Source organism: Ursus arctos, unplaced genomic scaffold (assembly GCF_023065955.2).
Source record: "Ursus arctos isolate Adak ecotype North America unplaced genomic scaffold, UrsArc2.0 scaffold_30, whole genome shotgun sequence".
NCBI classification, from domain to species: domain Eukaryota; kingdom Metazoa; phylum Chordata; class Mammalia; order Carnivora; family Ursidae; genus Ursus; species Ursus arctos.
The window spans coordinates 4433514-4446475 of NW_026622986.1; the positions used below are offsets into that span (position 1 = coordinate 4433514).

General features: G+C 40.7%; 1 protein-coding gene across 9 annotated transcripts in view; it reads right to left on the reverse strand.

Moving 5' to 3' along the window:
* The window catches only part of CREM (cAMP responsive element modulator), a 69916-nt gene extending 65876 nt beyond the window's left edge, over nt 1-4040 (reverse strand). For 2 of the 9 annotated variants that reach the window (XM_026483429.4, XM_026483427.4), the window contains exon 1: nt 3833-4040. The gene's annotated coding sequence lies outside the window, so the exon portion shown is untranslated. Of the gene's footprint in view, nt 1-3416; nt 3670-3832 lie in introns of those variants that run through there. The other 7 variants (XM_044378557.3, XM_026483423.4, XM_026483433.4 and 4 more) reach the window with 5 other exon arrangements.
* Between the last annotated feature and the right edge of the window lie 8922 nt (nt 4041-12962).

A 12962-nucleotide genomic window follows, 5' to 3' on the forward strand; every position in this document is an offset into this window, starting at 1 on the left:
TCTCAATTCATTCCCCACCTGGCACCTGCTTTTGGCTATTTCAGTCAATGAACAGCAAAATTGGCTGGTAAAGAGGAAATGAAAAATAAAATTCAAATAATCATGGCCAATCGCCACCTCTCCAAATACCACCTTCTCCACCACCACCACTTCATGGAAGGAAACAAAATTTAAAATCTTCTGAGGGTTATTTGCTTGACTGGAGTCACTGCTAGGTTTTCCTGTTCAATATTTGATTTCATTACTGAACTTTAAGTACATTTAAAAACACTTATCTACACAAAGTGCAACTCTAGTGACTATTAACTAGTAAATCTGGAAAAGAGTAGATAAGACACTTGAATTAGCTAAAGTTCAGAGAAATGAATTTCAACGTTATTATACTTACCTAGATTGGTCCCATTTTGTGTATATGAACAAAACTGCTACTTTTCTAAGTCTAGAAACATGCTTAAATAGGTTAATTTTAACATCTCCATCAATCTTAAAAGGAGTGAAAGCATCCCAACTGTCCATATACAGTATCACAGGTCTTTATGCATGATTCAGTTTCTCCAATACCTGAGCTAGAAGCTTTCATCGTATCAATGCTAGAATATAAATTCCACTTTAAAGCATTTCAAACCAAAAAAATTATTTTTGTGCTATCAATGAAAAAACTTGAGGTTATTTGAGATTATGAACAAAACTGTATGACATGACTTAGGATGGTCTAATTTTAAGTCTGCTGTGTTAAAAAAAAAAAGCTTTAGGAAGATAACTTTGAAAAACCTGGTTTTGGGAAATTCTCAAACTATCAGAATCACACAAGCTCCATTGTTAGGATTTCACGTGACTTTGATATTTAATGGGTCTGGCTGTATCACTACTGTTCAGAAAATACGCCTGAAGATGCTTCCCATTTTGGGAGAACTGGGTACTTCAAAAGAGCCTCACAGAAGAGCTGCTAGTAAGGTTTTCTATGAGGCAAGTATCCTCCTTTACCAGTGAGACAGTTATTCCATCAGTCCTTAACCAAAACTCCCACATAACTTACTAGCCTATGTTTTTCCTCAAAATGGTTTTATATACCCCTTGCCAACAATCTCCTCTAACACTCCTGGGAAAGCGAATCAAAAGATGTGCAAGATTAAGGGGCGCCTGGGTGGCACAGCGGTTAAGCGTCTGCCTTCGGCTCAGGGCGTGATCCCGGCGTTCTGGGATCGAGCCCCACATCAGGCTCCTCCGCTATGAGCCTGCTTCTTCCTCTCCCACTCCCCCTGCTTGTGTTCCCTCTCTCGCTGGCTGTCTCTATCTCTGTCGAATAAATAAATAAAATCTTAAAAAAAAAAAAAAAAAAAAGATGTGCAAGATAGATATTGAACTTTTTAAACTTTGCTGTAACGGAATTATACCAAGACGACTCAAGTTGTCTTCATGAGTAGAATCAAGATAAAATCCCACTAGTGTTATCCTGAAGTTTTCCTTTTCATTCCCCCTTACTCTCTACTGGATATCCTAAAGCAGCAGAAAAAGAAAACCCACAAGTGAAAGGATTTACTCTTACAGTGTCCTCTTTATTATATAGTTCTCATGGTAGAAAGTATTTTTAAAACCTTAAATATTCTTTAAAAGGAAATTAACAAAATGTTTTAAAATGTTTATTTCTACCTGTGTGTGATGGATAAAAAACATTTCCCCTGGAATTTTTATTTTTATGATCTATCTGTATTGATAACATTAAAATTGCATTCAATGTACAACAACTCTTCTCAGAGTTGACTTTTACATATGGAATCTACTAGTTCAATAAAGTAGAAATACTTAACAGAATTCAGCCATTTCAGGCTTATTTCCTTAATGACCAATGTTGACTGCATGTCAAAATATCAGTGGTTCAGCTGTGAAGTGTTTACATTGTTTAGTTTTACTTTTAAAAGTCTATCTAAATGGAACGGGACATTTGAGTGCTTTCCAATGGACTATTATGTCAACAATAAACCTGGCTCAATTTTCTGGCCCAATATTAATTTGCAGAGAATATTAAGTTAGGGAAAACAAACCAGAAATGTATGTACATATTGGTCAGGTTTCAGTTAGGATTCCTTATGTGTGTTAATAACCTGAAACTCTTCCCTACTTTTCATGGAATTCTAAAAAAGATTTCACATTTTAATCATGAAATAACTTGCCTCAGTAGGAAACTAAAGTGGTCTATGGAGTCTGGAGTTTCTTGAATTCATCAGTAGAAGCAAATTTCATTAACCTTCCAGGACAAAGCAAAAACAAAGACTGAAGAGCTCCTCTGTGTTTATACATTCAATGAAAATTTATTCATATACTCTTACAAGATATGTACACAAAACATCAGTGTGATTACAACTTCACACTCACCAAAATGATTCAAGGTTGATCAGCAAGTCATTGGGAAAGCATCTGGGTACACTGATCTATTTACAGATTCATACCAAAAATGTTTGTGTAATTATCAACACTTAATATGACAATGCTTTAAGTGTTCACTCATTCAGAATCAAACCCATATAAATATCTTTCTAAAAGTTGTATGTGGATCGTAAACAGTTGTTTAAACATTTTTTTAATACTTAGCTTTTATTGGACAAAACACTGTTTACAATTTAACTTCCTTGGGAGAAAAAAAGTTCAAAGATTTAAAAAGTATGAAGGGAAAGCAGCTTGTTATCCAAAACCAGGATCAAGACTAGGAGAAAAACATGGTGCCCAAAGGAAAAAAACAGAGAACATGAATTATTAATGTAATCTAATACAATTTTCATACCGGACCTCTATCGCTGTGCATCTAGGTTTATATTTATTTGAAGGGAAGTTGGCTGCACTCTCATCAGCCCGCCAAATTAGGCTTGAAAGGAAGAAATTTTAAGATGTCACATAGCTAAGAGGTTCTGTTAAAAGGGGCTCTCTCAGTTTTAGTCAGACTTTCAGGCTGATCCTGTAAGTCAAAACTGCGGAAAATCTGATCGTAAGCTGACAGCTGCTTTACTCAGTGCAGTGCAGGAAACGTCTCAGCGATTTTAAAGTTAGGGATCTGGTGTCCGTGAAACAGGCAGCAGGATAAAGAATTACGTTGAATAATGTTTCTACTCCCTAGTCAGCATGCTCTGGGCACCTTGCAAGGTGAGTTCTAAAAAGGCACAAATCAAAAGTAAAGAACAAGAAAAACTGCAATTTCTATCAGCTGTCACGGTTTTGTTCCTTCTTCGAAGCTATTATAAAAGTCTTCGCACTATTTCATCAGCTCTGTCGTGTCTGGGGACTAAAGTGACTCAACACCGGTGTCCCCGACTCATGTTTCGGAGAAATGGGTTAACGCTGATTTCTATCTAAACGGAGTACATAAAATTGAGACAAAGGTGCTACTAATTGTCGGCTGTGGTAAATAAAACCAACGTCCTTACTTCTCGTTTCCTTTTCTTCTCCAAGAGGGAGGACCACACTCATCAGAGCAATAAGGCTTTTTCCGAAAGACTTGTCCAACGTGTACCAAGTTCAAAAGCAGTCAGGGAGGGCTGAGACAACAGAGGGGCCGGCTGCCCGCTGGGGAGAGCTCTGCCACTAACCCGAAGAAATCCCGGAGCGGACCGGGAGACCCGAGCGGCCGCCGAGCCGCCGGGAGGCCCCAGGACCAGCGCCCCCGGCCGCGCTGCTCCCGCTCTCCCCGCCGTCCCCTCGGCCCCGGAGCCCCCGCGCCCCCGCCCCGGTACCCCGAAGCCCCCGACCCGTCGACCCGGCTCCGCTCCGCCTCCTGCCTCCGCCTCCTGCGCCGCGTCGCCGGCTCCGAGGTCTCTGGGTCCGGGGCCGGCGCGCCACTTACCCGCCGCGATGGGATTTACGTAGCGGACCTCGTCACTGATTACGGACGGGAGGAGGTGGAGACGGGGAGCCCGACCGCCGCTCAGGAGCGGCGCCGCCGCCCAGCAACCCGGCGCCGGCGCCGGCGGCGGCCCCACGTCGCCCCCACGTCAGCTCTGATGCGGCAGCCGCGGCCTCCCCGCCGAGCCGGGACCAAAAGTAGCGCAGCAGCCGACGGAACCGCGTCCTCGCGCCCCGCCCTCCCCTCCCCCACTCCGCGACTGCCTCCCAGGGGACGCCCGGCGGAAAAAAATCCAAGCTCGAACTCTGCCCCCTGCCGGCCGCCAGCGGGAGTGCAGCGCTGACAATCCAACAATTAAATGGAACGGGGGGAGGGGGGAGGGGAAATGAGAGGCCATAGGGCGGGGCCTAAGTGGTGGGGAGGAGGGGCAAGGCGTGGCCTCAGCGTGGAGAGGAGGAACAGGGCAGGGGGCGGGTCCGGGAGGAGGAACTGGGCTGCGGGGGGAGGAAGATCAGTGGGGCGGCCCGGAAACCGGAAGCTGCGCGCGCGCCGGAAGGCTAGAAGGCTAGTTAGCTGCAAACAAAGCTAACGGCGGTCGCTGGGACTTCTTCCTCGAGAGGTCGCTTATTCTCTAGACTGCCTGCTAGGGCGGCTCCAATCCCAGCCCAAGCTGAGGTCCCCGAGCTTTAGGGTCCTTCCCGGCCAAAGGCGCACCCTGCGGATCCCCGGGGCTGCCGAGCGGACCCCTGGAGCATCCCCACTCCCGCGCTCCTGCAGCGTCTGCCATCCTGAAAAACGCTTGTAGGACCCGGTATCCCGCTGGACTTCAGCCTTTAGGGCAGTCCAACTGGCTGTCCTTGTTCCCAGCCTACTGCCGCCTCCCCAGGGACTTTGTGCATCAGGGTCGTGGAGAAACAGCGATTGTTTCCACTTGGAGATGTGACAGGGGAAAGGAAGGCTTTTGGTGACAAGCAAAAATCCCTGCCTCTGAAAGAGGAGAGTTTTAATTTTCATCCAGTGGGAACCGAGGGCTTTCCAGTAAGAGGAACGTTTCTGACCCACTGTACACTAGGAACCCATTTCTGCATACTCAGAACGTACTAAATTGTAAGGCTTGAGTAAGCCCTCCCACAGGGAGGCTTTGTAGCCTAAAGATTAGCCTCTTTACGTTCAGGAAAAACGAATTCGAACAATGATTACAACCCAACTTTATAGTACTCAGGAATGTGTCATGCAGGAAACCAATGCGAAGGACACCACTTGAAAAGTTGCTGAAAAAAATAAAAACATTATCAACGTAGTGCAGGTAGAGAAGGGAAGCTTTGTGAAATATTAGAATCCTTGTAGAGTGGGAGAAAATTCTGAACTCTCTTCAGTCCCTGATTTTAGCCAACCTGAACGACTTCCGGCTATAATGCACACTAGCAGAGATAAGAGAACAAACATCTGGTAAGTTCAGTTCCCCCTTTCACATAAGCAGAATTCTGAAGTCCCTCCTTGCAATATAGTAGACGATGCCCATCTCCACTGCATGTAAATATTGATTTAATGAGGAACATTAACAAGTTAACAAAATTAAATTTTTTTAAAAAACCAAGTCCTTTTCCTGTATGTGGTTAGACAGGGCTAGCAAAGAATATTTGTGTGTAAATAATACAGCTCATTTTAGGTCAGGAAAAAAGGGGTCATTAGAAGGGAAGAGAATAAAAAAGGATTATCAAACACTCAAAATCTTACCATTCACTGTGGTCAAGGTTGACCAGTGCAGGATGAATAGATCTTTAGCTACAAGAATGGAGTGGAAATTGTGATAATCGGCCTTCCCCAAAACATTGTTCTCCACCTACTTGTTTGTTGCTAAATTTCTTTATAGTACACATTCTTTACATAGATAAAATCTATTAGATAAAGGACTTAAGATGTAAGTGGTAAATCAACATACACTAAGATGTAAATATCAAATCCTTCTTGAGAGTAGGGGAAGAGTACCTGGGGTCTGAAGAGAAAGGGCAGACATAGCAGCAGGAAAGGTACATGCAATTTCCTATTGCTGCTATGACAAATTACCACAAACTTAGTTACTTAACACATATTTATTATCTGACAGTCCTATAGGCCAAAAGTCTAATACACATCACATGGGACTAAAATCAAGGGGTTGTCGGCTCCAGGGAAGAGTCCATTTCCTTGCATTTTTCATCTTCTAGAGGCCAACCACATTCCTTGGTTGATGGCCCTTTTCCTCCGTCTTCAAAGCCAGCAGCACTTGGTTGAGTCTTTCTCATGCTGCCATCTCTATGATTCTGTCTCTCTCTTCCCTCTTTTACTTATTAGAAACTTGTGATTACATTGGGCCCACTCTGATAATCCAGGATAATCTTCCCATATCAAAATCAGCTGATTAGCAACCTTAATTCTATCTGTAACCTTAATTTCCCTTTGCCATGTAATCTGACATATTCATAGGTCACAGGGATTAGGATGTGGATATCTCTGGGGGTGGGGACATCATGCTGCCTACCCATAGTAAAGGATTCTAAAATAAACTTGAGCTCTGAGGACAAATCACCTGCCTCTCGGGGGTATCCCTTGCAAATAATTCAAACATTTGATTAGAAATGCCAGTAACTGATGTTTCGCTTTCTCATTACCTATGATAGAGATAGAAAATTTTAAAATGGGATATCAGGGATAACGAGCAGGTTAGGAAGGCATAAATTTTTTAAATGGAAAGAATAATAGTACCTACTCCTTAGCATTGTTAGAAAGATTAAATAAAGTATCTACCATAAAGTATGTGCTCAATAAAAAAAGCTAGCCAAAATGGGTGATGGGTATTAAGGAGGGCACTTGTGATGAGCACTGGGCGTTATATGTAAACGATGAATCACTATATTCTACACCTGAAACCAATTTTACTATATATGTCAGCTAACTAGAATTTTAAAAAACCCTTGAAATGGGTGGGAAAGCTAGCTATTTTTATATTGGTCCAGTGTCCAGGTGTTTGGGTGTCTCATCTAGGCAATATTTCTCTGTTGAAGAGGGACAAGTAGAGCACCTACTTTCCTGAGAAAATAGAGGCTATCAGTCACACCATATACTCTCCCTTCACATCAGTGTATCTTAAATCATCCCTCCCTTTATGGGTCAGGAGGAACACCTTCCTCCTTTCCTTTCTAAATCCAGTTGTAAGATAGGTGTCATTTTTTCCCGTATCAGATCAAGCTCAATTGTCAGCTATCTTGTACTTTTCTTCTCTTTCTTCCTCTTGTCTCCTTGTCCTCTCCCTGCAAATGTGTTCATATCTCACCTCTACTTGAAAATCTGACACTGCTTCTCCCACTAGGAAGGCTACAGAGTTGCCAGCTCTAGGGTGCACATTCATATTACATTTTTTGCCCATATGTATGTTGTTGCATCTCTTGCCATCTCTCACTATCAGACTTCTCAAGAAAGAAGACACTTGCTATATTTACTTCCTCACCACCTACTCATATCTTATTTCCTGGCTATCTGATATTTCCCCTCCCCATCCCCCCCACCATCCCAGACTGCTTTCTGATTACAGAATCTGAAACTTTTTTTCATTCTTCATTCTCCTTGACGTCTTTTCTTAATTAATCCTATCTTCTTAATGGCTTCTCCCTGAGTTTCCATGACGTTTGACTCTCCTGGTTTCACTCATCTTTGCTCCCTAATGTAGATAGTTCTGAATTTTCTGCTCTTAATCATCTTCTACATTGTGCTCCTTAGTTATTTCATCATTCTCATTTCTATTGAAAAGCAAATTCTTAAAATTATATAGCAACTTCCCAACTTCTTTTCCTAGCACCAAATCATATTTCCAAACACCTGATAGAAGTTTCCACTTGCACGGCCTATGATCATTTTCAACTCAACAGATTCAGAACTACCTATGTCATGTTCCCTCTCCATTCTCGAACTTTGTTTTTTTGTCTCAACAATGTTACCGGCACTTTTCAGTTCTCAGTCATCCTGCCTCTAAACCTTGGAGTCATTTGGTCATTCTTGACTCGTATCATTGAGAATCCATTTAGGTTATAATTTGAAGTGCCTGCTATGTTCTAGGCCCTACTAACACCAAAATTTGCATTCATCCTTTCCTTCTCATTCCTACTATTACCAGTGACTGAGGTCATGCTTACCTCCAATATAGTTCACCTGAGTATTTCTATCTGGTTCATTTTCCCAATACACCGCTCTTGTGATTTGATTTCTCTTCTTAAAAATCTTGAATGATTAGAGGGATTGGCACTTAAGGGGTCAAAGTTGGAAAGGAGATTGAATTCCCTTTGGTGGCCTCTTGAATTTTCTACTACATGTATACATTACATATTCTAAAAACATAAAATTTTAGCTAAAACAAAGCAAAAAACTTCAGTGAGATCTTATTGACTAAGTCCAAATATCTTAGTTTAACATCATGATGTGGGTCCAACTTAAGTTTACAGCCCTTTCCCATGTTAGTCCCTTGTGTTTTGTACCACACCGGTCCTCATACCTTGTGGTACATCAGAGTCATGTGAAGAGCTTGTCGGAAAGATGTACCCAGGCGGTAGGCCCACTTACTGAGTCAGGATCCCCAAAGAAAGTGCCTGTAAATCTATCTCCTTCAACATCTCCAGATCAGTCTAGTGAGCTGCAAGATTATTACTAGGCAGCACATTAGTCAAACCTTACTACTTACTATTCCAGATGATCACCTTACATTTTCCAATCTTTTTTGCTTTTACTCACTCCATTTTCTCACCAGTTCTCTATATCTGCCTGTTAAAGATACATCCTGTAAGATACAGCCTATATACTATCTCCTTTACTCATCCTCTTTAGAAATAATCTATCTCCTCTGCTTGCAATTAATGATTGTTGTCGGGGATCTAGAGCCAGAATTCTGAGTTAAAATTCCAATTTTGATACTTTACTAGCTGTGCAAATGTTAGGCAAGTTCCTAAACTTCTCTGTGCCTCAGTTTCCTCACCCGTGAAATGGGAATGAAATTAGTACCTCATAGATTGTTATGAAAATTAATTCTTGGGTATAAGTATGTAGAATTTTGTGCTTGGCCTGAAGTAAGCACTGAATAAATGGATTTAATTAATACTTCATGACTTGTGCAATTTCCTTCATTGACTTGTGTCGGATCTAAGCTCTAGAAAGAGTCTTAAAAATCTAATTTGACCCCTTTGTTTTGTAAATTTGAAAGTGGAGGGGCACCTGGGTGGCCCAGTTGGTTAAGCATCCGACTCTCCTGATTTCGGCTCAGGTCATGATCTCAGGGTTGTAGGATCAAGCCCCACGTTGGGCTCTGTGCTCAGCTGGGAGTCTGCTTGATGATTCTCTGCCTCTCCCTCTGCCCCTCCCTCCCCTGCACATGCTCTCTCTCAAAAAGACAAAAAGAAAGAGAAAGAAAAGAAAAGAAAAAAAAAGAAAAAAGAAAAAGAAAAGAATGCGGAGACCGAGTAGTTACAATACTTGCTTTGGCTAGTAAGTAGTAATAGCAGGACTAGGATTCAGGCTTTGTGACTTCTAATTCTGTACTACTTCTACTACACCACAAGTTCTCAGAATTTTGCATTGTTTAAATGACGACCCACCTACTTTATTTTACCAGTTTACCTCAGGTGGGAGTTAGAAAATGGATTCATTTGAAAGTAGTTTACACAGGCCCTTTCTATTCAAGTTTTAGGATTTGAGACTCTAACAAATATATTGTGCCCGGTTTAAATATTTGAGAAAAGTAAAACATGTCAATGTGGTATATACTTGATTTAAGATGTCTCCAATTTGCCGTTTGGGAAGAAATGTTCCATTCTACCAGAAAGTTAACAGTCCTAGGTTCCAACATGGGAAATATCCTTTCATGTGTAGATGTATGTTCTTTGTTTTTTGAGTTTTGTAAACTTAAACATTCAAATCTAATGGCTCTGAACTCAGCAGAATATCTAGAATATTTATTTATAAAACCTCAGGCCACCGAATTCTTTAAAACTGGGAGATTGTTTGCAGTCTTTAAACTATTGTGTGTAATTTTTTAAATCATAAAAAATATAATGAAAACCTATTTCAAATGTTTCCTACATGTTTTTATTGACAACAAATTCAGTTGCCTGCCAAGATTTACTTTTTTCACATAGACTCACATTGTAGCTATTCTCAGAACCATAAGACCTGGAAAACTAAGATGCTTGGCTAAAATTGACCACTGTTCAACCTTGGAAATTGCAGGATTTTATAGAATTAATGTAGTAACTTGGTTCTGTTCTCCAAAAATTTTTTGATATAAAGTGATAGTAATTAGTGCTTCTTTTATTTTTATATTTTTAACTATGTAAATGAGATGCCAGAGGAACACCAGCATGGCCAAGATGTGAATAATCATTCATTCATAGAGCACACGAAGTGCTTTCTAAGTACTTTATTAATTATTTTAATTATTAAAAATAAATTTGAGACTAGTCCCAGAATTAAATCCAATGACTATTATTTAAGACCCTTTAAAAGAATTGAGTCCCATGTTAAGAGAGGATTAGAAAGTTACTGGATTGAAATATGATAGTATCTCCCATGACCAAGAGGGCTCATTTCAACTGTTGGTCAGGACAAGATTCTGAAGACTAATTTCCATTATATTGAAATGGCAGCTATCAAGCAAGACTCAGGTGTACATGTGGTTGTCAGAAAAAGGAGAAATCAAGGTAAGCCAAACTAAAAACAGGTATCAAGAGCTAGCAAGAGCTGGATAAAAGGTATCAGGTTGGGTTGACTCAGATGGTGAAATGGGCAATGATCAGACCAAAAAGAAGGAAAAGGAGGAGTTGTCAGTGCTATAACTTAGGGTCGGTGTTCTGGAATCCTAAATCAGATTATCAGCAAAAAAGTTTAGGGGGAAGAGAAGGAGTAAATAAGAAAGGAAAAGTAAAAGGGTAGAAAGAGATATATATATATATATATATATATATATATATATATATATATATATACCCTTCAAGCCTTTAAGAACTAGAGCAAGGGAGAGACCAAGCATTAAGGAAAGAGAGATTACCATTACCAACACATTGGAAAAGGGCTCTGTGTCATAATTGTTGCTCTGTGTCCTTAACCCCTCTCTCAGCCTACTTTTCTTTATGGCTCCATAAGGTATTTGTGAAGAATTAATAAATAATCTAAGGCTTTAGCATAGTACAATGCTCAAAACTATTAGCTATCATTATTTATATGGTCAGTTTATATCATATTTATAATATGGTAGAAGAAGTGATAGAAACATTTAGAAATCATCTAGTAAAGTGGGTTTTTTAAAGATTTCATTTATTTATTTGATGGGGGGAGGCGGCGGGGAACACAAGCAGGGGGATTGGGAGAGGGAGAAGCAGGTTTCCTGCTGAGCAGGGAGCCTGATGTGGGGCTTGATCCCAAGACCCAGGGATCATGACCTGGGCTGAAGGCTTAACAACTGAGCCACCCAGGTGCCCCTAAAGTGTTTGTTTTGGTTTTTTTTAAGATTTACTTATTCACTTCTAGAGGGAGAGAGGATGGGCAAGCAGGGGGAGGGGCAAAGGAAGAGGGAGATAATCTCTAGCAGATTCCCCACTGAGCACGATCCCACAACCCCAAGATCACAACCTGAGCTGAAACTAAGAATTGGACACTCAACCGACAGAGCCACCCCGAACCTAGGTGCCCCTCATCTAGTAAAGTTTAACCCCTCATACATGTACTTACATTTTGAACTGACAACATGTGAAAATCATATCCAGAATAGTCTTTGTGTACTTTCCTTTAGCCTGACAAATATTTTCTCCATAACCAAACTGTATGCAGGCTGTTCTGAGCCCTTTTCTCAATTACGCCTCAACTTTGACTCATAAAGACTTGAACAAAACACAAACAAACATAGTTTCTAATAGCTCAAGGTGGCATCCCTAGAATGACTCTAGGCTCCCTTGACGTGCTTGCCCAAGGAAACTCAAAGCTGTCAGAAGAATTTACAGCTTGCTCTAGCCAACACCTAAACATGGGGCCCCTGTCTCCCAATCTCTGTGGGAGGGCACCAGTTAACAAAACCAAATGGTCCAACCAGCCTTGTCACTTTTTGTAATTGATCACTTCCCTGACTCTGCAGATCTCCATTCATCCCCCTTCTTATTCCCGCATTCTCCCTTTAAAGCACCTGATCACTTCTCTACAAATCCAAGTTGAGTCAAATCACAGGATGCTATTAAATATCACTGACTGATCTCACCACCTATGACTAGGGGAGGGGGGTTCTGATCCACTCTCCTTTTCTTCTATTACTTTCTTCATTGGAGAGATTTTTTAAATACCTGCCATGCTCCCTTCTTTGTGCCTCTGAGTGTTCACATTACACTCAAGTCCACTAGAGGCTGCAGTGCTCTCTTTCTGTCATTGAGATACTGTGCCCTCTGCTTACACACCCACACCTGTGCCACACCCCCACGCTCACACACTTACCCTGTTTCTCCTTTCCTCTTTTGAACTCCAGCTTAGTTATTAAGTGAGGGGGAAAAACCTTTCTTCTTACTTTCTCTGATTCTATTTAATTTAGGAAGCCACATCATCATGCTCCTTGGGCAAAAGAGTAGAGTAATCCAACTATACCAAGGAAACAGAAAGTTTCAAGTTTTATAGTAAAGTTAGGCTAAAAAAGAGTCAATGTCCTCAATCTCTAAAGAATGCTTTAAAATGCATAGTTCTATTTAGAATTTCCATAAAAGTCTCCGTTTATCACCTGAAGGTTTTTCAAATTAAATTATCCTCCATCTGCAGGATACAAAATCGATTTTAAATTATTTCTTTTAAATTAACTTTTAAATTACTACTTTATCTTTCTTCTATTTGTTAATTATTTATAATGCAAAAGTATTGTTTATTTCAGGCATTGAGAAATATTCACAGAGGACATGCTTCATTCAAGGAGAACAGTCCATTGTAATTACATTATGGCATATATAGGATTCATGGTACTTTAATGTACACTATTTTTGCCATGGAAAATATTTTTCCTTCTAAACAGTTAATTCGTTACCAAACCTAAAATATAGTTCATCTATAAATTGGATACAATGTTCAAATTGAGAGATTAATG